This window comes from Cavia porcellus, unplaced genomic scaffold, assembly GCF_034190915.1.
Source record: "Cavia porcellus strain 051 isolate PalLab524CR breed Dunkin Hartley unplaced genomic scaffold, mCavPor4.1 scaffold_1, whole genome shotgun sequence".
In the NCBI taxonomy this organism is placed as follows: Eukaryota; Metazoa; Chordata; class Mammalia; order Rodentia; family Caviidae; genus Cavia; species Cavia porcellus.
This window is the reverse complement of record NW_026947484.1, coordinates 127,519,088-127,543,096: the sequence shown is the minus strand read 5'-3', so window position 1 is coordinate 127,543,096 and position 24,009 is coordinate 127,519,088. Positions and strand designations below refer to the sequence as shown.

At 35.3% G+C, this 24,009-nt stretch overlaps 1 pseudogene; it reads left to right on the top strand.

Moving 5' to 3' along the window:
• Positions 1-9,453: 9,453 nt before the first annotated feature.
• LOC134472793 (tudor domain-containing protein 3-like) lies at positions 9,454-14,163 on the top strand (annotated as a pseudogene).
• The last annotated feature ends 9,846 nt before the right edge of the window (positions 14,164-24,009 follow it).

Here is a 24,009-nt window from a genome sequence, read left to right as displayed (position 1 = left end):
TGCTAAAAACTAGGATCCTGACTCCATCACACATCCACTGCGTCAGTAGCATTTCAGGTGATTCTTATTTAAGCACAATAAAGTTTTGACTCTCACTAGATTAAAGTTTGTTCCAGATTTCACATTTTGATCCTACTTCTAGGTTGAGACTAATGTAACCAAAAGCTAAGATAAAAATAACTCTATCTTTGATATTCTTGGATAATAAATAGGATCTCTGATTCTTTAAAAGTTGTATATAAATTTCTATATATATGAGAATTAAGTAGGATATAAGTTTGATTCTCTAAAAGATTAAACAGAATAAAAGCCAAGGACTTTGAAATCATATTTTAAAGAGAAAGAAATCCAGCATTTGCTACATTTCTGTTAATTTGTAACCGTGCTCACTGAGACCCAATTTCTGAAACATATGCTTAGTTATAAGCTGCCATAATCTCTCCCAGAAATGTATTTTACTTGCCTGGTAAACACCAGTTCTCTGAAAACTATCTTAAAAACCAGTCAAGAGATATTAAAAGCTTTGGACATTATATTCTGGTTGATTATTTTTAGAATCAGTCAGTGATTACTGGACTTTACCAACATAAGTTAATGATATCTGTTCAAACTGCCCTTGAAAAATGTTATAATCAGATTTCCACAAGAGTCTGGTTCCCAGAAATATTTCCAATTAAAGTTTTATCAATGAAATTATGTACAGTATATAACATATATATAATAATAAGTTATATATATATATATATATATATCTGTGTGTGTATGCATACATAAATGTTTTCTGTGTATCCAAGTTAAAGTAACTGGGAGATATTGTATACTATTTTAGTAAGTCTCCAATGACCAGAGCTCGTGTTTTTAATGCAATGCTTAACAGTTGGCCTTTAGTAACTGATTTAACACTTTTCAGCCCCAATTTCCTCAACTGTAAAATGGTAATACGCTGAGTATGTTGTAAGATTTTTGTGAAAAATAGTTGTGATGTTTGGTAAAAACAGAATAATGATTTGTAAATACTAAAACCACTATTTACTTTCCATGTTATAGTATTGAACCTTTCTTCATAATATGTCAGTTTAAACTTCGATATTTATTTATTTGGTTACTTAATACACAAACATCTATTATGTTTTTACCTTCTATATGTTAACACTGTATCACGTATTCTCCAAAACAGATCCAGAAATATAAGATGTAATGTCTACAATAAGGCACTTAAATTTTAAATTTTTATAACAGTGTCACACAGTGTAAGGTTAAAAACTGAAATGCTAATTTTAAAGACTGACAATAAATGAATACAATTGATGTTCTAAGACCAGATAGTATTTTGTACAAGCAAGTGTGACAATGAGCTAGATTTTTCTAGGATATGATAGGTAAATACTGTAAGAATTTTAACAGGAATGTGTTTGTAATTCACGGAAGCCAGAAAAGGTGAGCCATTTTCAGAACATGGTGGGAGAACTGAAGTCACTGTAATTAAAGTATCATATTTGGAAAAGTATCGAAAGTCAAAAGTCAATGATCCTTGAATTTCCCAGTGAGAAGTTTGAAATATATCCAGAAGATAAATATGAAGCAATTAAAATTTCAAGCAGTGAGAACCCACAAATAATGTGATTTTAGATTTGTACATTTTCCTGGAGTAATGTTCATAAAGAATCAGGGTAGAGAAGTAATAGATAAAGAGAGAGCAATCAGATGGCTGAGTAGACAGTGAATTATTCTAAAACAGTAGGGGTTGAAGTAGAAAAAAATGAATATGTGGTACAATGGTGAGTTTTCTGTGAGATTTTATTTTTAAAATAATTTTAAGCAAACCTGTTCTTTTAAATTAGGTGAAAATGAAAACAGTCTTATTATTTTCGCTTTCATTCAAATGTTCAAAATGCACAAAACTTTCCATCCAATCAAACATTAATTGAATGCATCGTATATGGATTTTTCTGGAAGTTTGAATTTTAATAATGAGAAAAAGAGATTAAATCAATAACCAAAGGATAGTCAAAATAATAATAATAATTAATGATCTATTATATTTGAAAGAAAAAACACACCAGGATATGAGAGATTTGGAGTGATGTGTTGACGGTGGGTTGCTATGTAAAACAGAGTGATCAGTGTGGATCTCACAGAGAAGAAAGCACTGGGTAATTACAAGTTTAAAAAAGAAAAACTGATTCCACAGAGGAAGGAATACTATGCCAGGCAGAGGTAACAAGTACTGCAAAATGATAGGGCATCCGATCATGTTGGAAGAGGTCAGGGTGGCTGAAAACTTTAGACTTTAAAAAGGTACTCTTATTGGTATATTTTACTTATGCATAATGATCACATGCATCATAGGAAGTTTACACATAAAAATATCTTGATTCTTCTTTTTCCTCAATCCCTTTCCTTCCTTTAACCCCTCTCCCCTTCCTTATTCATAAAAGCTGTGTTTCCCTTTTTTTTCTTCAATTCTTTTTCTTTTCCCTTCCGTCCATTCCCCTTGGATCCCTCCCTCATTCCCCTTTCCATCTGAACGTTTGCTTACTATTTAGTACTTTGTCTTTAAGATTTGACAGAAACTTAAAGCAAATCACTTTTTAAAATTTATTTATGCAGTTCTTTCAGAAATAATCATATTTGTACTCAGCACGTGTTTCACAGCCTTCTCTAAGACAATTTTGAGCCTTTGGAGGAAAGTATATCCGTTTCCCAAAGATTCAGAACTGTGTAGAGTATATTCAATGCTATATGCTTATGTTTTTGCATTATAGTAGCTTGCCTTATTGTTATTTTACTAATTTATGTTAACAGTTCAGTTTTGAAATTTTCTGGGGGTTCTTTTTTCACTTTGTCAGTTTTTACATTTGTACTACTGCCAGTATCCATAAAAATAATTTAAGCTATTTACAAGGATACATAAGACAGAGTGAAGAACAAAGCTTAAAATGGGTATACAATACATTTACATATCACTAGTTTTCACCCAGGTTTACTAATGGATAAAAAGAAAATAATCATAAATGAATAGACAATATTGGAAGGATATTTTTAAACTTGGTATACAGAAAAAAGTATAATGTTTATTAAAATGTTATAAAAATTTTCCAAGGTATCCTCCAAAAAGAACATAATATGATGAAACAAAGGCTTTTTTCAACATTTTTGTAATAGTTATGGATATCAGAGGAGTTTTATGGGAAAGGCAGTTTAATTCATGACTTTCATTGAGTACCTCTGGGAAAAGCATGGGGTACATCTGAGGTAATGTTTGTTTTAGCAAAGCAGGATTTTGCTTATTCACTAGGATGTCATATAAGCCCAAGCTTGCAGCTCTACAAATTACATATTTGTCCCTTCTGTATTAAGACACTATTTCAAGCCAGAAAAAACTTGGATGGGATTCCTGCTTTTGTTCTACGTCTTTATAAGAACACCTGAGAATAAGAGACTGGAATAGTTTGTCTAGTGCTAGCAAGCTGCTGAGGATAAGTACCACAGAGCCCAGAAAACCTGGCCTCATGGAAGTTTGTCTCATAATTCAGTGTTTACCAAACTTTTTAAATATGCTGTTGTATAAAATCCTAAATGTCATTTGAACATGTGACCAAGAAGGAAAAGTGTATTAACACTTCAGTATAACCAGCAAATAAGATTAGTAGCTACCAAGCTATTGCCAGAGAACATTACAATACAAATCATGATAAAGAATATAAATATGGGGCCAGGGACTTAGCTCAGCGATATAAGCGCTTGCCTGGCAAGCGCAAGGTCATGAGTTTCATTCCCGGTACCAAAATAAAAAAGAATATAAATGCATGATGTTGCTCTTAATAGTTGAAATTTTGAGAGCACAGAAAAATGTTTCAAAGGTTTTATAGTATGCATTTGATATGGTGTAATTACATATTTATCATGATTTGAAAGGGTTGACTCATTTTCAACTCTTAATTATGTTACATTCATTAGATTTATGTGAAAATCTGTGAAAGAATTCATTCACTGACCATGTAAGTATTGCTTGACATAAGGACACAGATGACCACTGACATTTGTAAGGTAATATGGTAAGAAAAGTTATGAAATTCTGGAGGACATGATTTCAGATGAGGAAATGACAACCCAGAAAAAAATGGTGCAGAGCCACTGTGAGCCTTGGGCTGAAGCATACTTTCCAATGGGACCCTGGGTGGCCTTTACATACACATGCCATTTAAAATAATACATTGCAAATAGAATCTTCACACCTTGGGCAGCACGCCGTGAGTTATGATTTGCCATACCACTGCAAACCAGCACAGGGCAGCACTTGCTGACGGCTTTATAACACTGACTGATGAAGCCTAATAGTTACTCAAGTCATAAATAAAAGTGATTAACTTTTTATATATAAAATCATTTGTTGCAAATTATATTCCATAAATGGTGCTTATAGGCTAGCTTTAAAAATATTGTTTTATTACATCCAAAAAATTATAATTAACATGACCACTGACCATTTTGTCAACAGTTGTTTCTTAGCAGACATAGAAACAGATATGAAAGATTTTCTGCAACTGTTTGGGAAACACTTAGAAATGAAATATTTTCTTGCAATCTAGTTTGCCATGCAAAAATATATTATTCAATTGCAAAAGCATAATATTTCATTGATCTGATATTTCAAAAAGTGTAATCACAGTCAAAGAAACATATAGTACTAAGCTCACTGAATTTATTTTAGGCATCCTTTCAGTTCACAACTTGAACTTATACTTTTCTACCATAGATTAATAATATGTACTAGAAAAATGCAATGAGTTTACACTTTGTAAGAGCTTTTTGATTAAATTAATTTGCCACCACAATATGCTGAAAGGTGGAAGGAAAGCAAGTTTTAATCAGAAGTGAGATTTGCATTGGAATAAAAATTGGTGGCTCACATACATTTTTTTAAAAAGCGGCATTTTAAAAAGTTGGAAAAGAAATAACTATCTGATTAAATAGTAAACCTACACTATAACAATTTCCAGTGAAATGAAGGTGGAGGTTGATCCATGCCGTTTCTTCAAGGACCCAGGAGGGTCATCTATCTGTCATAGCACTGCCTTGCCTTATCACATTTTTCTTTCAGTGCTTTCCTGGAGTACATCCTGCTCAGTAAATGAATATGTCTTATGAAATTTGTGAATTTTTTACAATTTGAAATAGCTTCTGACAGAGTAATTTCCAAATTGCCCCATTAAGATTCACATCACAGATAGTAGATTCAGCCTCTGTAGCAGTTATCTCCATTACCTGGTCTTCCTTTCTGTCCTAGTAACAAAATTTTTACCCAAGGAAATTTTTCAGCTTTAGTTAAGCAATATGCAAATCTCCTAGGACATAACCTTAAGGGGGACGAGTTTGCCTTGCCCTCCCCTTTTCTCTTATTATTCCCTTCCCTCTACATGTGTATGTGATAGTAGGAGCCAGAATGAACATAGAAGCCAGATGGGAATGGTTATACTGTAAAAGATTGAGGATTTCATCTGTGATGTAACAGATTACCACCTTAGCCTTGGACTGCTTTGCTGGATGGTGTTATGGTTTGGATCTGGCCTGTTCCCCAAACCTTATGTAGTAAAGACGTAGTTTGCAAATGTGGCAATATTCAGAGGTGTGGCTTTTGGAAGGTTATTAGATAGTGAGGGTTCTATCTTCATAAATGAATAGGCCCATGGATGGATTCCTAATTTGATGGCATTATTCGGAAGTGGTGGAAAGTTAGAAGCTGCTCCTAGACAAAGGGAATAGTTCGTAGACATGTGACCTGGAGGATTATGTCTGTCTCCAGCCTCTTCCCTTCTGGCTCTTTCTCCATGCTTTCCAGCTGCCACGAGGTGAGCAGCTGTGCTCCATTGCACTTTCTATGTCATGATCCTCTACCTTGACACAGGCCCATTGAAATGGAGCAGCCAACTATCAACTGGAACCCTTGCAACTGTGCCAAAGTAAATCTCTTCTCCTGTAAGTATTTATCTCAAGTGTTTTACTACAGAAATGGTAAGCTAATATACATATGCATAGCTATATGAAATTATTTAGAGTCTTACTGTAGATAGCCAAATATGCCTTAAAAGATAAGAATTCTGTAATATCAGCACAGGAGTATGACAATTAACAGCCAGTGGCTCAGTCACCATTTACTTAAAATACACCAAATTATTTGTTTACTATTATAGTGGCATTATTAGTAAAAATAAATAATACTTTGGTTTAAAATTGAGACTTAGCCTGTTATTTGAATCTTCTAATGTACAAAATGTGTGGCTTTTCTTTCCAAACACTTAAAATTTTTAGAATACATTTTATCCTGAGTTTCTCCTGTTTTAAAAAATGTTATTTAGTCTCACTTGATAAATAAACAAAGAATAACTAAAAATAATCTCTTCATAGTGAATGTTCCTGTTTTGACTAAATATTTAAAATTGGATGTCTAAAAACTGGTTATTTAAAACTGGATATTTCAAAACTGATTAGGAAATGTTTCCTTTATGAAATACTGAAGTGAGATGTTTTCTTCTGTAGTCTTGCCCACTGTCATGCAATGATTTTGTCCTTCCATAGATAAAGGAATCTTGTGGTTGTGACTGTTCCTTACCTATGTGATGCTTTATAGAATGCAGTCTGCATGGCATGCCTTTGATTGCAGTGGGCAGTGTTAATGAACTGTGATCAGGTTACTGTAATTCCAACTACTCACATCAAAAGGTTCATTTGTACAGGTTTAGTTGTTATGTGTCAAAGTGAATCTGTGAGGCTGTAGGAACAAGAAAGCCAGTGCAAACTTTGAAGTGAGTTGTGCCTCACCCTCAGTTTTGGCACTGACATTCACTATCCCCATATCATAGAGATGTAAAGACATCTCTGAGCCTGCTTCTGTAAATAGGAATAATAGCCCCTACTCCACAAGCAGAGAAGACTACACTTCATTTCTGGTAGACAATAAATGTTAGCCTCTTCCTGCTAGTAGAGTATTCCGACATAATGCCCACCGGTGAGTGTGAAGATCAGTCTCTGTTTCTGAGGACATTTTCAGTATATTCACTCATTATTTTTACTGAGGCACATTGGCAGCCTTGCTTACAGAACAGAAGCACTCAATTCCTTTGAAATTATAGTTGGCCTCCATAGATTCTACCAACTGCTGAGCAAAAACTATTCAGAAAACAAATGTGTCTGTATTGAATGTGTCTGGCTTTTTTCCTTGTCATTAATTTCCTAAATAATACAGTATAATGACTATTTGCACAGCATTTTCATTGTTTCAGTTATTGTAAGTAGCTGAGAGATAAAGTATGTGAGAGGACACTGATAGGTTATATGCAAATACTATACATCACTTCATAGAAGAAACTCCTACTTGCAAATGTCAGTGTTCATAGTTGGAGGAGAAATTCTTGGAACCAATTGCCACAGATACCCAGAGACAACTGCATGGGGAAATTCTTGGAGAGTAGACAACAGCAGCTCAGCACTCACCAGCGTCCTACAGGCCGAACAGAACTCTGCTCCACTTCCTCTCCCCTTCTCTACCTTGCATCTGTTTGTGAATTTGAAACAAATTTCTTTGGCTACTTGATTTCTGTAATGAAAGTGTCTTTGAGCAAACCAGCCACAGCTCAGTCCTCTCAGACACTGAACAGAATGGCTTGGATAGTCATTTCCATTCTGCACTGACCAAGAGTCTGGGGAAAAGGCAAACAAAGAAAGGCACAGTATAGACTGAGTGCTTACACTGTACCTTGTCACATGTTTTCAGGGAGTGTTATTCATTGTTTGTCCTCACAAGAAACCTATAAAGGGAGGTAGTATTGCTCCCTTTGCAGATGAAGAAATGAAGGCTTCTCTGCACTAAGTAAACTGCTTGTGACTTATGGAGCCATGTCCTAATGGAATTCATTGTTGGCTCACTGCAAAGCCCTGCCCTTTTTTGGTATACAAAATGCTGCCTCTTTGATCTAATTGAGCCTCTTGATTTTTCTGCAAAATACTGTCGAGTGGAAGTTCTTGAAGGCTTCTTGTACTCTTAAATTCTGTAATTCCATCATCTTTACTCTAAATGTAAGAATACAAAATTTACTAAGATTTCTAAATACTTAATAATTCTTCTTCCACAAAGTGTCACACTATGTTTGATTCAAAATAGTAGGTACTTTTAAATGTGGAAAATATAGTAAGAGTAAATACTTGTAATTGGGGCAGGAAGTAAAGAATTAGCTACTTATCATTTTCTATAAGCATCATTTTTCAGTAAATTGCTATTTAAAATATAAATGTCTTATCAATTTATTTTCCAAAGTTTTGATTATACAAAAGAACACAAATGAAACAATTCAAAATCCGTGCTGTGTTGAAAGAAGACAGGGACTCAACAAGTACAATTGAACCCCACAGGAGACACAGTTACAGACATGTTAAAGCAGGAATACAAAAGATTATTAGCTTAACTCCATTTTAGTCTTCCTGGGTTGGTGAAGCAATCAACACAGCAATATCTAACACTTAGCTTCCTTTATTTGTCCCACACATTTTAAGTTGAAAGATGTGAGTTTCACACTGATTTTTAAAAAAGGCTTCCTTGTTTTCTTTGGTATCATAATGCTTTCTTTCTTTTCTGAATAGCAAGGCTAGTTCTTGGAGACTTTGAAGGACTGGGCTAGAACTTGACTATAACACTCTTTGAATGGCAGACTCAGATTTTTGTTTAACGGACACATTTGCCTTAGTCTCCTGGTAAGTTGGTAAGTCTCCTGGGTCACCAAGAAGTGTTGCATTTGGGTGAGATTATTATTTCTATTCATTGCTCTTCATTTAAACAGTAGGAGAAAGTAACTTGTTTTCTTCTTTGTATTGCCATCAAATCTGGGCTTTTATGAAACACACTAGAATTTGCATCTTTCTTTAGTTCCTAGTATAGTGATATTAGAAGTGGCTGGAGATTAAAAGTGTTAAAAAGTGATGCAGAGAACATTTTCTCAATTACTCAGTAAGTTGTACAGGCAAATTCATGATGAAATGGACATTTAGAGAGGGTGACATTGGTGCACAGGTCACAGCTTCTGAGTAGATGTTCTGTGAAAGTGTGACCTGGTCCATTTCCCTGCAGGTTTTTTTAAACAGTACTATTTAAGATATAGTCTGGCTGACTCACTTTATGGACCATGTTTGCTCACAAATATAAAATTAAATGTTTTAATTTCAGGTTTTATTACCACCCGAAACTGGTACAATGCATGAGGTTTATGCACATGAAAGTTTCCACCAGTGTTATGTGCATTATGAACTTCAGGCAAGTGATTCAACTCTTCCTTGGATATGGAATCACAGGGCCCTTGTATTTCTTCCAAATACGTGGAAGGTCACAAATGCTGCTAAACAGCTTCTAGGATAACTTGATTTTGTGAGACCTTTTATTTTTTCCTAGCCTTTACCCAAGTTTTTATCTAATTAAGCATTCTCTAACACCTGGTGGTTTAAAAAAGGAAGGTTCATTTAAAGAATGTGTGGATAAACGAATATTGTAGAAAAGACAGCAATTTCTTTTCCTCCTAATCTGTCATTCCTGTTTCCAATATGAAAGGGTCTCATATTCCAAGCATTCAGACATCTCCAGATGGAACTTCTAATCAAAACATGGGACCACAATGATCTCTCTGGGTGCTGTACTACCAGATTCTTTTGTTTTTGTTTATTCCTTCAGGATGACATCAGAGGGATACACCTGGGTCTCAAAGCATGGTTTGAATCAGTTAAATATGCTATACAGAAGCCCTAAACCTGATGAAAGTTTAATTTCAAATCTCATAAAAGCCAAATTTCAAATTCCATAAAACAGGAAGGTTCACCTCTTGAGTGAATATTGTCAAGCACTGAGTGAGCATTTTGGAATTCAATGTTTTTCTCATTGAATAAACAAGAATATGCCAGTATGGGAAGTATGAAAGACTCCTATATGAGGAAGGAGCTGCTTCCATCACACCTTCTTTGTTCAGATGAGGGCGCTGGGATATAACTTCACCTCTGTTGATAGCCCCTGTAGAAATCACCACAGCACCCTGCAAAGAAGATATGTAACAGTAGTCTGCAAAGTAAAACCTCTACCATGAAAGCTGGCTTCTTATTTCCTTTTCCTCTTAGAATTTTGGTCAAATAACCAGAAAAACTCTAAAACTTGTCTTTACAAGTTTACTGACACCCAAGCATACATTACTTTATAACTAGGTCATTCTGGTGCTTTAAAATATATACAAGGTTTTTTAATTTAAGCACAACAGCCATTGATGATATTTGCCAATGTACCAAAGTGTGACTCAACACTTTATTAATATCTTCTAATTTAATTTTTCAGGATGTCACAAAAGGAGAGGCCCCAATGGTAAAACAACTTGGGTTAAGCCTTGGCACCATCATTTTCAAGCTCTGTGATTTTGCTAAACCTCCCTGGGTCCACGTTTCCTTTACTCGTTATAGCTACTGTGTGTGGCGATTATAAGTGGAGATTTAGTTAGAGATCTGAGAACAATAGTTTGTATTCGAATCCTGTCAGCAGAAAGAAACTCTCATGTAATTTCTCCTGCTCTTCATTTCCACTAAAACCACAATTAGTTCAAAAAGATATCTTTTTATTTGGGTTTGGTGGCACACATCTGTAGTTGCAGCATTCTGGGAGGTAGAGACTGGAGGACTGCAAGTTTAACCCAAGCCTGGGAAATTTAGCAACTTCATGAGAACTTTTGTCAACAAAACAAAATAAAATAAAGTAAAATAAAATAACTCGAGAAAAGGAACGAAGACCTTGGAAGAGGAGGAAATGGTGCCACAAGTAATTTTAGTATGAATGCTATTATTACCTGAAATAAGAAAATTTTACAGGAAGAAAAGTCAACCAAAGCAGAAGGGAAACCTGAAGATGTCTAGATAGAATTATTTGATGAGAAGGCAATGAAGCATATAACAGAAATAGGTTTTAATAAGGAGGCATGCAGGCAAGCTCTTATGGAGAGTGGTAACAACCCCGAAGGAGCATTGAATATACTGCCTAATAGTAATAAATGGATAGAGGAAAGGCAGGGTTAAGTAAAACATGAAGATGGAAATGCAAGGCCTTTGGCACCAGGCACATTATTCAATTTCTTAGAACCTAAAATGGGGATTTAAATGTGGGAAACTCCAAGTCACAGCCACAGGAGCTTCATCAGGGACAGTACAGATGTCAAATACTGGGCCGAATAAAATAAAAAGAGAATAGGTGGAAAAATACAGAGAACAAAGCTTTCAAATAAGGAGGAGAATGGGGTTAAAGGGAGGGCAAGAGATTTTTTTTAAAAAGAATCAAGATATATTATGTACAGGTACATATTCCTTATAATGAATGTAGTCATGAAATAGATATAGACATAGATATAGATAAAGTAAAACATAAAAAAAAATTGGAAAAAGAATAGTCAATCAAGTCACCTTCCTTGTAACGATGCCAGGATGGCAAGAAATGAAAAATCTCATTTTCAAAGAGACACTCAAAATTCAAAGTCAATTTTTGATGGCAATAGATTGACTAGAAATAGTTTCTGAAAGACCAAGTATTTCTTCAGGATCTGAAGAGAGATTAAAATGTGGTAGACCATATCCTAGATGCGACATAACTAAAGGTAAACTTCATAGCCTCTAAATTCCCAGCACAATGATGATTTTTTTTTAAACAAAAGGGATAATGTTACACAAAGCAGGTCAGGTAAAGGTCCCTCCTATGCAGAAGCAAATGAAAATCCACTTCCTCAAGAATGCATAAATTACAATAATAAAAAAACATGGGAAAAGAGAAATCCAAACAAATAATCCGTATCATTTTTGTGACAGAAAATCATGAAACATAAATAATGAAGCTTTCAGTGGTATAAACATTTGAAGAACATTTTAATACAAATACTGATTACCAGAAATCTGCCAAAAATAATTGTGTCATTGGTGTGCCAAATGGAGAAAGAAAAATGTCACTGGGAGAAGAGCAGGACAGATTAAGCCTGCAGGATCTCTCACAGCTGGACCCTATGAAGGTAGAATTGATCACAGTGGGCCCAAAAGAAGATCAGGGCCAATAAAGACAGGAAAGTACTAGAATAATCAATTGCTATGGAGTATGCAATAAAGGAGAAAACGTGGGGGTGAATGGATTGCACTTTGTTGGGAAGATAAGTTTTATGGAGCATAAATTGAAGCTTTCCTTTCTGAAAGTATGATAGCAGCTGTTAAACCCATTGGTTATGAACAGTATGAAGAGTTTCTACTACGAAATACAAGCCCAATCAGACAAAGACATGGGAAAGAAAAGGCACAGATGACCAAGCTCTTCAGTTCTGTAGAAGAGGTGACGGCCAACCTAGATGATCCAATCTGCCTGTCCAGCAGTTTTTATCAAACCCTGGGAATGGAAACTAATACAAAAAGAGTCTTTGTGAAGAAAGCATTTGTTGAAATTTCCTAGTCGAAACTTCTCAATAGACCTTCTACTTTTCCTTTAGAATAAAATGCAGCTGTCTTAGATACCACTGTTTGAAGAAATGAATTACACATTTTTAAGGGAAAAATCCAAGAATGGGAAAAATTATATTAAGCCTTTTACAAATAAAAGGAAGATTTTTCTTCTGCCAAAATAGAACTATTGTACTATATATTAAAAATATTTTTCATCAGAACAATGCATTCATCACTTATTGGTCTCATCTACATTTATCCAAACTTCTAATCTCACATCAACCTATTTTTTACATAACAGCCAGAGTTATCTGCTTATAAATATACCTAGTCATGTAGCATGTTCTATTTGTTCACTGAGGTGACTCTCCATTGCTCTGAACATGAAAGCAAAATCCTTAACATAGGCTGTGTGGGAAGGAATCCTGTGACACCTGCTACCCCCTCAGACTGACCTCACAACACTTTTGCTCCTCCTAACAAGTTAAGAAAAGGAAAAAATGTAGGTCTCTTGTCAATGGACTACTTTCAAAAGATAAACCTACTCTAGAAAACATTAGATATAATCAGTTCCTTGGTCTTTCAGTCCCCACTGAAGCCTTTGCATAAGCTGCTAAAAATTGGTAATTTGAGCCAGAATACATTTTCCTAAAGTTTTAGGTGATAAAAAAATTAGTTAAGTTCCAAGTCCATAAGAGCCTATTTTGCTTATAAGGCACCAAAATATTCTGCTGGAAATACTATAGGTCTTTATTTGACAAAATAACACTACTTGACACAACAATGTTTGACAATATAACAATAGCTAATATCCTTCATATGACATGCTAAGTGACCTCTGAATTTGGTGGATATTCACTCCCCTTGAATTCATGAGGTAATTACTTCTATAATCTCCCTCATACAGATAGAAAAAATTGAGATACATAATAGATCAAAGCAAATTACTACCATAGGCTTTATAAAAAAAAAATCATGTTTACATGCCTCCTATATTTCTAACAAGAGTAGTATTCAAATTTAACATTTAGTAACCAAGCAGAGCTTTGAAGAGTATTTTGTTTCATATTTCATACCTTGAAAAACAACAAGAAATAATCATTTACTAATTAAGAATTCAAAGGTTTATTTTTAAGCTTTTGAAAATTCTGTAACAAAGAGTGCCTGCTTTGGAATGATTTGTATTCTGGCTCTCTCTTTATTCAAACGTTGGTATGAGATCTCTCATATCAATTTCCATTGTGTCTGAATAAGAGATAATCAAAATATATACATAGCCTAGAATCCATAGAATGAATTCAATTTTCTTGTAGTAATCCCACTTAGAACATATTCTGTAGGAGGGCATAATAATAACAACCCCAAAATGTCTTGTTATTGTCTAGTATCTTCTTTGTCACATTGGGATTGTTCTTATCAATATGGGGCTAAAATTGTCTATGATTTTTTTTTGTTTTTTAAAGGTTTAAGCAGATTCTGAATGTTTAAAAAGATTGGATCTCAGGTTATTAATATTTGAGCAATTGCAAAAAAAGTTTAAAAATTGTCAGCATCACTGATTCATTTTCATCTACTACCTTTGTTTCACACTTGAGGAACTATTTGGGTTGTGTTTGATTTGGAAGAACTTTTTAAAAAGTGCTTTTATTACATACAATGATTTTCAATAACATGTCAGCAAATGAAGGTATTTAAATAAATATTTTATTGAAAGCTTAAAAACGTTTTAGATTCAAAAAGTGATTCTTTAATATAAAGTATAAGATTTTACTCTATACAGCTTTTTCCACCAATCTCCATATACCACTTGGTATAATTTCCCTTGGAGTAAGGACTATAAATGTATTATAATACAAAAGAAATGATATGTGGTTTTAAAGATAGTGTTAATGAATATAAACATTTATATATAAAGTATATATGTATACAAAATAGATAACCATACTATTAAACTCTGTTCATCAAAAAGAGCAAGTTGTACTGTCATTGTTTGATTAATCACTTTGTGCCTCAATTATGTAACTTGAATTTTGTAATTTGTAAGGTAATAATATGCAATATATTAACTAGTGTTAATTCCTTACTTTTTTTTGAAATTCTGTATGATTTTTTTGTATTTGTATCCTTTTTTTTTCTGTTTTTCTTTTTAAAATAAAAAAGAAGACCACCATGACTGAAAATAAAGACATTCGCAAAAGAGACTTTCCAATACTACTTCAGAAAGTGCCAAAAATGACGGGACAAATGTGTTCAAAGTGAGGGGAATTAATGCAATTAATTGTAAAATATTTAAATATTCATCATGTTTTTTGGTCACACCTTTGGTCACACCATGACCACTCTTGAATAAATATGCCTATCATCATCAGATTCCCCATTGCCGAGACAAAAATATCTGATGCTTGCAGTTTAAAAGAGAAGAAGCACATCTTGATTCACAGCCTCAGAGGCTTTAGTCCACGGTCACCTGGGTCCCAGGCAGAGACGTGATGACACAAAGGATTCTCAGCTTACTGTACCTGGGAAGGAGAGCAGAGCGGAAAGACCTAAGGAAGAACATGTCAGGGACCAGATGTAGTCCCCGAGGACATGGCCCCATGATCAGTTCTCCAACTGGGCCCCACATTCTAGTATCCCATTCAGCTATGAACTTATCAAGGAATTAACCCATTAACGCATTAACCAAGAATCTCTTAATTAAATTGATAATAAATATTCACCTGTACAACTGCTTTCTTTCCTTCTAACTTAGCAGGGTCATTTTTCGATTTTATTTAATTTGGGCTACTGCTTTTTTCCAGCACGTCACCTGCAGGTCCTTGCCAGGAACTTATACTCTAGTTCCAGGATAGTGGTCTCACATCAACATATGTTTCTATATTTAGCTTTCTATTCTGCAGAGCCCTCCTGATCCAGTGTTCTCTCTGTGTTCTGGCTTCTTCTCATACTTACAAGGTTCTCCTTTGTTGTCCTCTTACTGCCTAATGAAGTCTAGAACTTTCCTAGTTAACTTATTTTCTGATTTTAATTCTAATTATTATTGTGGAGAGGACGAGAAATCTTAAAGTAGTATGTGTTTTCTCACAGTATCTAAGCCTGTGTGTCAATTCAGGCAATGGAGAAGTGCTAGTCTTCAACAGAGAGGAGAGGCAAATGCAGGAATCCAGAAGGCTGACTGAGCAGGACGACTTCATACTTCTAGCTATATTTTATGTCTCAGGGCCACATTCTTTTCCAATTAGAGCTCTGGTTTAGACACAGCAGATTTTATGAGGTAAATAACTGAATCTTCTTTCAGGATCTAATACCTTTTAAAACAATTACATTTGTGCCTAGCGGTCATCACTTTTTTTGCCATCTAGTTCCAGGAGATCTTAGTCTGTTCCTATGCTGCCAAAGAGGACTTGATGCTTTTGCACTCATCTTTTAATTGCTAACTGACTACTCTCAGCCATCTATTTCTTTTTCTAAGGCATACATTTTCACCAACAATTGTCAAATAATTTCAATTTCTTTGAACTTATCCTATATTTGTTAAATACTTTATACGTTACAATCACAGGTACATTTCCTTTCACTGTTATTTATATCGCCGGCACATATCGCCAGTAAATCTGTTGATGTTACTGCAGTCTTTGTCAAGAGCTCTGTGTACCACCAGTGAAAAGGTCCCAGGAGGTAGTCAACTCCAGCATCCCATTTTAGTCTCTATATTCTCTATCCATTCCTGGTATCAGCTGTTTCTGACTGGATTTCTTAAAAACCAACATCAGAGACAGAGATTAGTGTGCAAGATAAGCATGTGTTGCAAAGGGAAAGTAAATATAACAGGCAGGAGAAGAAGCTGGTATGCAATGCAGTCATTTTAAAAGCCCTAACTGATCCTCAAGAATTCAAAAAACTGAAATAGCTCTTTCATGTTGTTAGGAGTTTGAGAAAGTAGGAAGAATAAGGAATTTGTCAAGGTTGCTATCATTAGTAGAGGCCAGTGACTGTCAAACCTTAGCATATATTAGAATCAGAATCCAGAGCTTAATTAATCATTGTTGGTCTCTCCGACCAGAGTTTCAGAGCAGGTCTGTCATAAGAACAGAGAATTTGCTTTTCTAACTACTTAAATTGTGTTGATATTTCTGGTCCAGAGGTCTTACATTGGGAATCACTAGTGTAAGTGATTTCCTTGAAGGACCTTTGAACTGGCAGCACTTCCAATAGCTGGGAAAATAAACACACAGTTCCTCAAAGATGTGGAAAGCAATTCACAGAATCTACTACTAGCATGAATTGGAGTCATTTACACATATAATGCCATGGATCCAACCACTTTTTGGGTGTTTGAACTTGGAAAGCTGTTTAACTTCTCTATACTCCTCTAAAAAACTTGCTACTCTGTATTTATTCCTAAACTCAATGACTGACACTTGACAGTACCAACCAGTTGCCCAAACCAGAATATTGGGAGACTTCTTGGATCCTACTTCTTCCTGTTATTTAGCCCACTAATGCTTATAAAATCTACCATCTCAGTGTCTCTTGATTCAGTTACATCATCTGCAAGCCATGGAAAAATACCTTGGTTCATACTTTAATCATTTCTTATTTAGGAACTGGTCCATTTGCCACCATTCATCTCTTCAATTTTGTTTCTTAGAGTCATGCAAAGTGATTTTCCTAACACATTACCTTCATTAGGCCTTTATGAGTTTGATAGTTTATGCCCTTTTTAAGACCTCATTTTACTTTCCATTCTCAAATATCACCTGTCAAACCCTCACAATCTACACTATACACTTGCCTATTTGTAGTTTCTTTCAAAGGTTTTTCCTTTCATCTTGGGCTTGTACACACTGTTTTCTCTCTGGAAGTATCTTTCTTTTAAGTTTTATCATATTCTTTTGCAGCTCCAAAAAGTCCTTCAAGTCAAATAACTTCTTAAAATGTTTCCTCTCTCATAGAGGCTGGTTAACTGTCCCTACTATGGGTTCCTTTGGCTACTTTTAAGTTTACTGCAATTAAATAAACCTTTATTTTTTCATTCAGACAGTGTACATTATGGATTAACAACTGATGGTCAACTTAAGGCCAGCTGAAGTAAATCAGCATGGCGCTGAGTGTAGATGTTCCACCTAGGGAAAGTGGCCAGCATAAATACAGACATGGAGAGGGATGGGGGGAGGGATTGTGGGTTTCTTGAAGTGTTGCTGTTTGAGCCATTAATCTCCTGGAGGCGCTCATCATGACTAGCTTCCCAGTGTGAGTTTGACCATTGTCATCAGTGGAGCTCAGGACGTTGTTGGTGAGAGTGGCTCTGGTTCACTTTGGGGGAGCTCTGGTCCTTATATTGAGCATCATTTCCTGGCTCCAGAGGGGAAGACATGTGTCATTTAATCTCCAGGACAAACTCGTCATGCTGGATTCCTGGCATGTACTCAACTGTTCTTATTGTCAGAGAAGCTCAGGACCTCTTTGTCGCTGAGGATGGCTGTGGTGCTTTTCAGGACAGCCCTGGTTCTTTATTACAGCTCCGGTATAAAAACCTCACCTACCAGCACAGCTCTCTCACCCCGCTAGCATATACTTTCTAGCTTCCACCTCTGATCTTTGGACTTTCCCAGCACAGATCCATAAAACATACTGATGTGAGTTCTTCTCTTGGGCTCTAGACCTCCAGTTGGACTCGAGGAAGGCATTGTTATGAGCTCTGGGTTTTTATCTGGATTCGTGTAGGACATTGCTGTGGGATCCAGGCCCTTGGCTGAATACTCTGTGTCTTTAGTGTTGTGAACAGATTTCCTGTACTTTCTTGTGTTAACTCTGGGTGATCACATTAATAATATTATAAATTCAGTGTCCTGATTCTAATTGTTCTTCTCATAACCCCTGAGTACAACAGTGTCTTACCCAGCACTGGCCCTATGATAGTGTTTAAAGCACCAATTTCATAGTAGAGTTTCTCATTGTCAGAGTTTGGAAGGTTAATTTTCAAATAGGCCATTTGCTTAACACATGAAAATTGTTCCATAAGTTATAGGTATTTTAATTTTAGATAGAGTTGAAGGGAAACAATTTTGAGTGGGTTTGAGAAAGAAAATAGAAAATGCAACTGGATAGTTCAAAGTGAAAAGTTAGTAGCTGAGACAATATTTATTATTCTTATTCTTCTGATCAAAAAGTTAGCTGTTTTAAAATATTATAACCTTTTTAAACAAATTTTATACTTATATCATTTGAAAATATATTAGCAGCATAAAACATGACAATTTTATAATCTACCATGGAAGAGAATCACAAATAATGCAGGGTGAACATAATAATTTGACCACACGTATTGTTAACTTACTTTTCAGTTATTATTTAGTTATACTTCATGATTAATTTTCAGCTATTGGCATAACATTTTATAACAATCATATATTTAATAACCTTGGCAATTATGCTACATATAGATGTCTATTATTGCATTTGTGAACGAAGAAATAATAATCTAGACATATCTCAAAGGAATGAGAAAGGGAGAAATCAAAATTTGAATTTTTAATCACAGAATCACATAGCTCATTTTCATTTCCTTTCTACAGGAAAAAGAAATCTTCAGAAGAATCTGTGGGAAATAAACGCACGGTAACTTTTGAGTAGGGCATCAATAAAGGAAATTAGAAGTCAATGTAGTATGATATTAGAAAGTGTGTTAATTTCTGTTTTCACATCCAGGAGCCTTATGCTTCACTTTCTCTATTAAAGATACTTCGTATTTGCTATTCAGAATGCTTAGTCTTTCAGAACCCTTCTACACCCTTTATTTCTTAGCATCCTTTGAGATGTACAGGGGCTTTGCAATGTGCCAGAAGGGTTAGGCTGAACTACATTCCCCAGAATTTCTTGCCTTATTCTGGTTACAGTGAAACTGAGAGAGATTCTTCTTTGAAATTTAGAAGATAAAAGTGAAAATGGCAGCCACTTTGCGGTTCACACATTACTGATCTGATGATGCGCCATGCTGGCCTGAGGGAGTAGCTGAGCCTGCAACCGCCACTAATGCGCAGCTGTCCCCGCATCTTTTTCCTACTTCTTTGACTCTAGAGCACGTTTGTGTCAAGCTTCCTGACGAAGGATTCTGGCTTCTTCAAGACATACGTAATACCAAAAAGAGGGAATGATAAAGGGATGTGGACTTCAGTCCTATGAGTTCCAGCTCGTATTTGTGGATTCCCTCTTACACTTTTTTTTCCCACTTTGCATTCACGTTCTCTATAGGCTATCTGCCCTAAGACTTAAAGATCCATCATCAATTGTGAAAAACAAAGCCTCTCAAAGACTGCTCAATCAACTTTAGCTCTCCAGTTTTGCAAATCATATCCTTGTAACAAATATGTCACTCTGTTGCTGTATGTATGTATGTATTTATGTATCATTTGTTTCCTAATGGTTTGTATCTTTGATTATATCCTAATAGAGCATAATCATATTTGGCACTGAAAATGGGGTAGGTACTAAGAAGCAAAGCCTTAAGAATAAAGTCTTTATATGAGTTTCCTGAAGTTGTTTCTCTGCTATTATTAAAGCAATTATCTGTATTCCTTAATAAAAAAAAAGCACTACTGATCAAATGGCATTCATTGACAACAGAGTAACTCAATTTATGGCCTATAGATACCTGTAGACAAGTGCTTTTAGAAGGTCTGACAGGAGTAAGACTGTCACTGGTAGAATATTCACCAAGTGAGTTGTCTGGTTTTCTAATTTGTCTTCACCCGAAACCAGAAAACTCCATGAGAGTACATCTTACGCGTGTGAGATCAAATGGAAGAAATATAAAGTTATACTGGGCCTAATGTGTTACTGCAAAACAACTAATCAAAGATTCTAGATTTAGTGTTTTAAAATGTGCCAAGAATGGCTGTTTTTTGCATATTGGTTGAAATACAGATCCAAAATTGTTTATACCAAAAAAATAAGAAGCCAGAATTTTGATATAATCCAATAGAGAAACACATCCAGAGAATTTCAGTAATGGGAATTGGAATATGATTTTCTCATTTAAAACTGTCTCCTTAGTCTTAGGAGAAGGTGTATTGCCTTTTCAAACAGGTGGAGAGGCTGAATAGTGTGTCTCATATGAATGCTCAACACAGATTACTTTAGCAGAGAAGAGATTTTGTAATTAAATGGACAGGATGACCTGTTCTATGGACAAAGTTAGTGTTCCTCCCCAGCCACTCCTGTTGTTGCCTGATAGACTCAAGAACAAATTACCCTGACAGCAAAAATTGAGATTATATGTGAACTTGTTTTCATGGACTTCTTGTCACCAAGGTTGATCTGACCAGAAGGCCGAGTGCTGAACTATAGTAGAGAACAGCTTCAGAGAGCATCATGAGCCTATTGAGCATCTGATACGGAACCATTCCCAAGAAGGGCTATCTGCATCTTGTTATTTGTGATAGACCACTTTCATCATGAAAGGGAAAACATTTATTTCTTATTAAAGTAAACATTCACTGTAGATGTGAATTTGCCAAAATGATCAACCATGGACTTTGGAATGTTTTACCAACCTAATAGCATTGCACAGAATATCACTTGAAGCTAGCAATTTATGGGACAGCAAATGAAATACAACAGTTAACCCATACTCATGAAATCTAAAGTTCTTAATAAAATTTCCATCATCTTCAAGCAACTGGTTTAGAAAACTTGTGCTAGGGAGGGAGACATGACAAATTATCTCAAATATAGAACTCTGAGATGGCATCTAACAGTGCCGTTGCCTTATATGTTGGATTCATAAACCCAGGAATAAAAGAATTGAAGTAGGAGTGACTCCTTTCACTGTTACCTTAAGTGATTTAATGGGAAATTTTCTGTTTCTCTTTCCTATGGCTACTGGATATACAACAATGATTATTTTATACTGGCAGTTCAAACTGTTACTCTGGACACTTGGTTTTCTTAAGCAACCGGATAATCAGGTAAAGAAGAGAAATGTTCTATTGGCTTGTGTGTTTGATTATAACTATCAAGGAAAAATAATTTTCTGCTTCACAATATTCTAGCATCAGTTACAAAGATAACTGCTTTATGGAGACCATTTAACTAACTTGAGCTTCGAAACTGTGTAAGGTCACATCTTGTAACAAAAGTCTATATATCTACCTGCCATCATCTCACGGCCCTTCTTTTCTAATTTAGTACTAATTAATGGTATGACTGTAAATAACACATAATGATCAGGTCCTTAAGTAACCAGACAAAAGAAAGAATGCTCTTGGGAGCTTTTTGGTCAGATTACGTCTAAGGTCAGATACCACTTAAGTCAGAAAAGATGTTCTTCCAGAATGATCTAATACATGTTTTCCAATGAAGCAATATACATTTTCCTAAATTGACCTAAAGCTTTATTTGCTAGATATTGTAATTTTAGTGCATTTTATATTAAGAATTGCCTGTATGAATTAATCTATAGTGTCTTAGTTACTTTCTTTGTTGTAGGGACACAATATATGATACCTGCATATTAAAGGAGATAAGATTTATTTGGGCTCATAGTTTGTAGAGGCTTCAGTCCATAGGGTGGCTCTAAAGCAGAGTGGTATGGCAGAGAAGACTTGTTTATGGCATGGCCATTGGGAATCAGAGAGAGGATGCAAGGAAGAGAGGGAAGAGATAAATGCCCCCTGTAATGCTCCTCCTCCAACTAGGCTTTACCTCCCAACAACATATTTAGTTATAAACTAATTCACTGATGAGAATTACTCATCATGATACAATCCCTTCTCAATGTCTCACCTATGAGACAAAAGGTCTTAATGAGTCATCCAGGTATAAATCAAAACATATGGGAACCCATCTAATAAAAAGGATAAAAATCAAAGTGGAATTATTAAAGAAACATTTTTCTCTGTTAATCTGCTTTCTAATTTGCCTTTGACTAGGGGAAGTTATAAACATACCACATTGCCAGATCTGTGAACAATAAGGTTATGATAAACTGTGTGATATCATGTAATTATTGTGATAAGGTAGGAAACACTCCTCAATATCTTACAAACATAATTCATCTTATCTACATTTTTCAGTGTCAGTGAGTGTTGAGGTGTGCAGTTATGCCAGGAAAGGTCAGGTGACGCCACTCTGTGAGAGGGTGTTGAACACGCCTCACTGCCCTTGATCAGAGCTTTGTCTGATTACGGTGATAAATGAGGGCACTCAGCTTCCTCTCAGCTTCGCAGTCACTTCACAAATGTCTTAATTTTATCTCATCATCCATGAAAACAACTTATTTTTGTCATTTAACACATTCATGCTGAAATTTCAGACACCTAATTGTTGAGGTTTGGGGGCATTTATGCTTTCAAAACAGAAGTGGAGTTCCATGTATTAAGTTCTGTCTCTCTTTTCTGCAACAGGATCATTCAATCATTCAGTCAGCCACAGCCTGGATATCATTAAAACCATTAACTAGTTACTCCTAGTCTGCTGGAACTTCAGGAAACATGAAATCTCAGAAACATCTACAATTAAAGTCACAAAATAAAAGAAATATATTTTACCCATTTCTCTCAAATCAACCAAATTGTCAATGCAGAAGATTATCTGGAAGATTCCTTGAAATAAATATTCACTGTCCAAACTATGCCAAAACGGCCTCCATCCTGAAAGAATTTAAACTCTAGAACTGTGTTCCCAACAGGGCTTGCAGCATTATACTGCTAGTCTCCTTACCATATTTCTTTGAATATTGTATCCCCAGATATTTTCCTTTCCACTTCAATTTTGAGGAACAAATATATTTTTTTATTTGCTTGGTTGATTTTTACTCCAAGTTATTTTCACAGCAGTGAGCTGCTTTGGTTGTTGACAAAAGTAGTTGCTGCTCTGAAGGAGCCATGAAAGAACTTATTTGCTGAAAGAGAAAGCAAGGGTGTGTGTAGACTTAGTAACAATGCTTGAGTGATTTGATATGGAGGAAAGTTAGCTGTAAATTGCAGGGGCTATAGTTCCGGAGGCGACCCAAATCTATTCCTCTCTTATCTTCTCCTCATCATTGTCTCTCCATATTTCTATTTTAGAAGTCAAAATTCACTTATGAGACCTCAGGAATTAAGCCCCATGTAAACACAAAGGGATGTGGGTCATAAAGTCATTCCCATTCTGAAGACTTTTCTCATTTTAGCAATTTCAGAAATGATTACAAGGAAATTCTAAGCTCAGTTCATCACAGCAGTTTAAGGATTTGGATGGTAACTTTCTCAGCATGAACAATCTGAAACATATTTTGAAATCAAATCATTAGAAATATTGTTTTTTAATATATTTCACAGCTTATCCATGCTGAGCCATGTTAAAAGGGAGAGAAAATTCAACAAAATAGCATTTCATCCCTGACCATATTGGTAATTAGAATATTATGAGGGAATAGTAAACAACTTGGCAGTTGCAAGCTCTAATGTGGCCTGGCATAGGACTGATCAGTCTACTGCCATATTTATTTAAATTACTAATTAGAATGATAGCCATTGACAA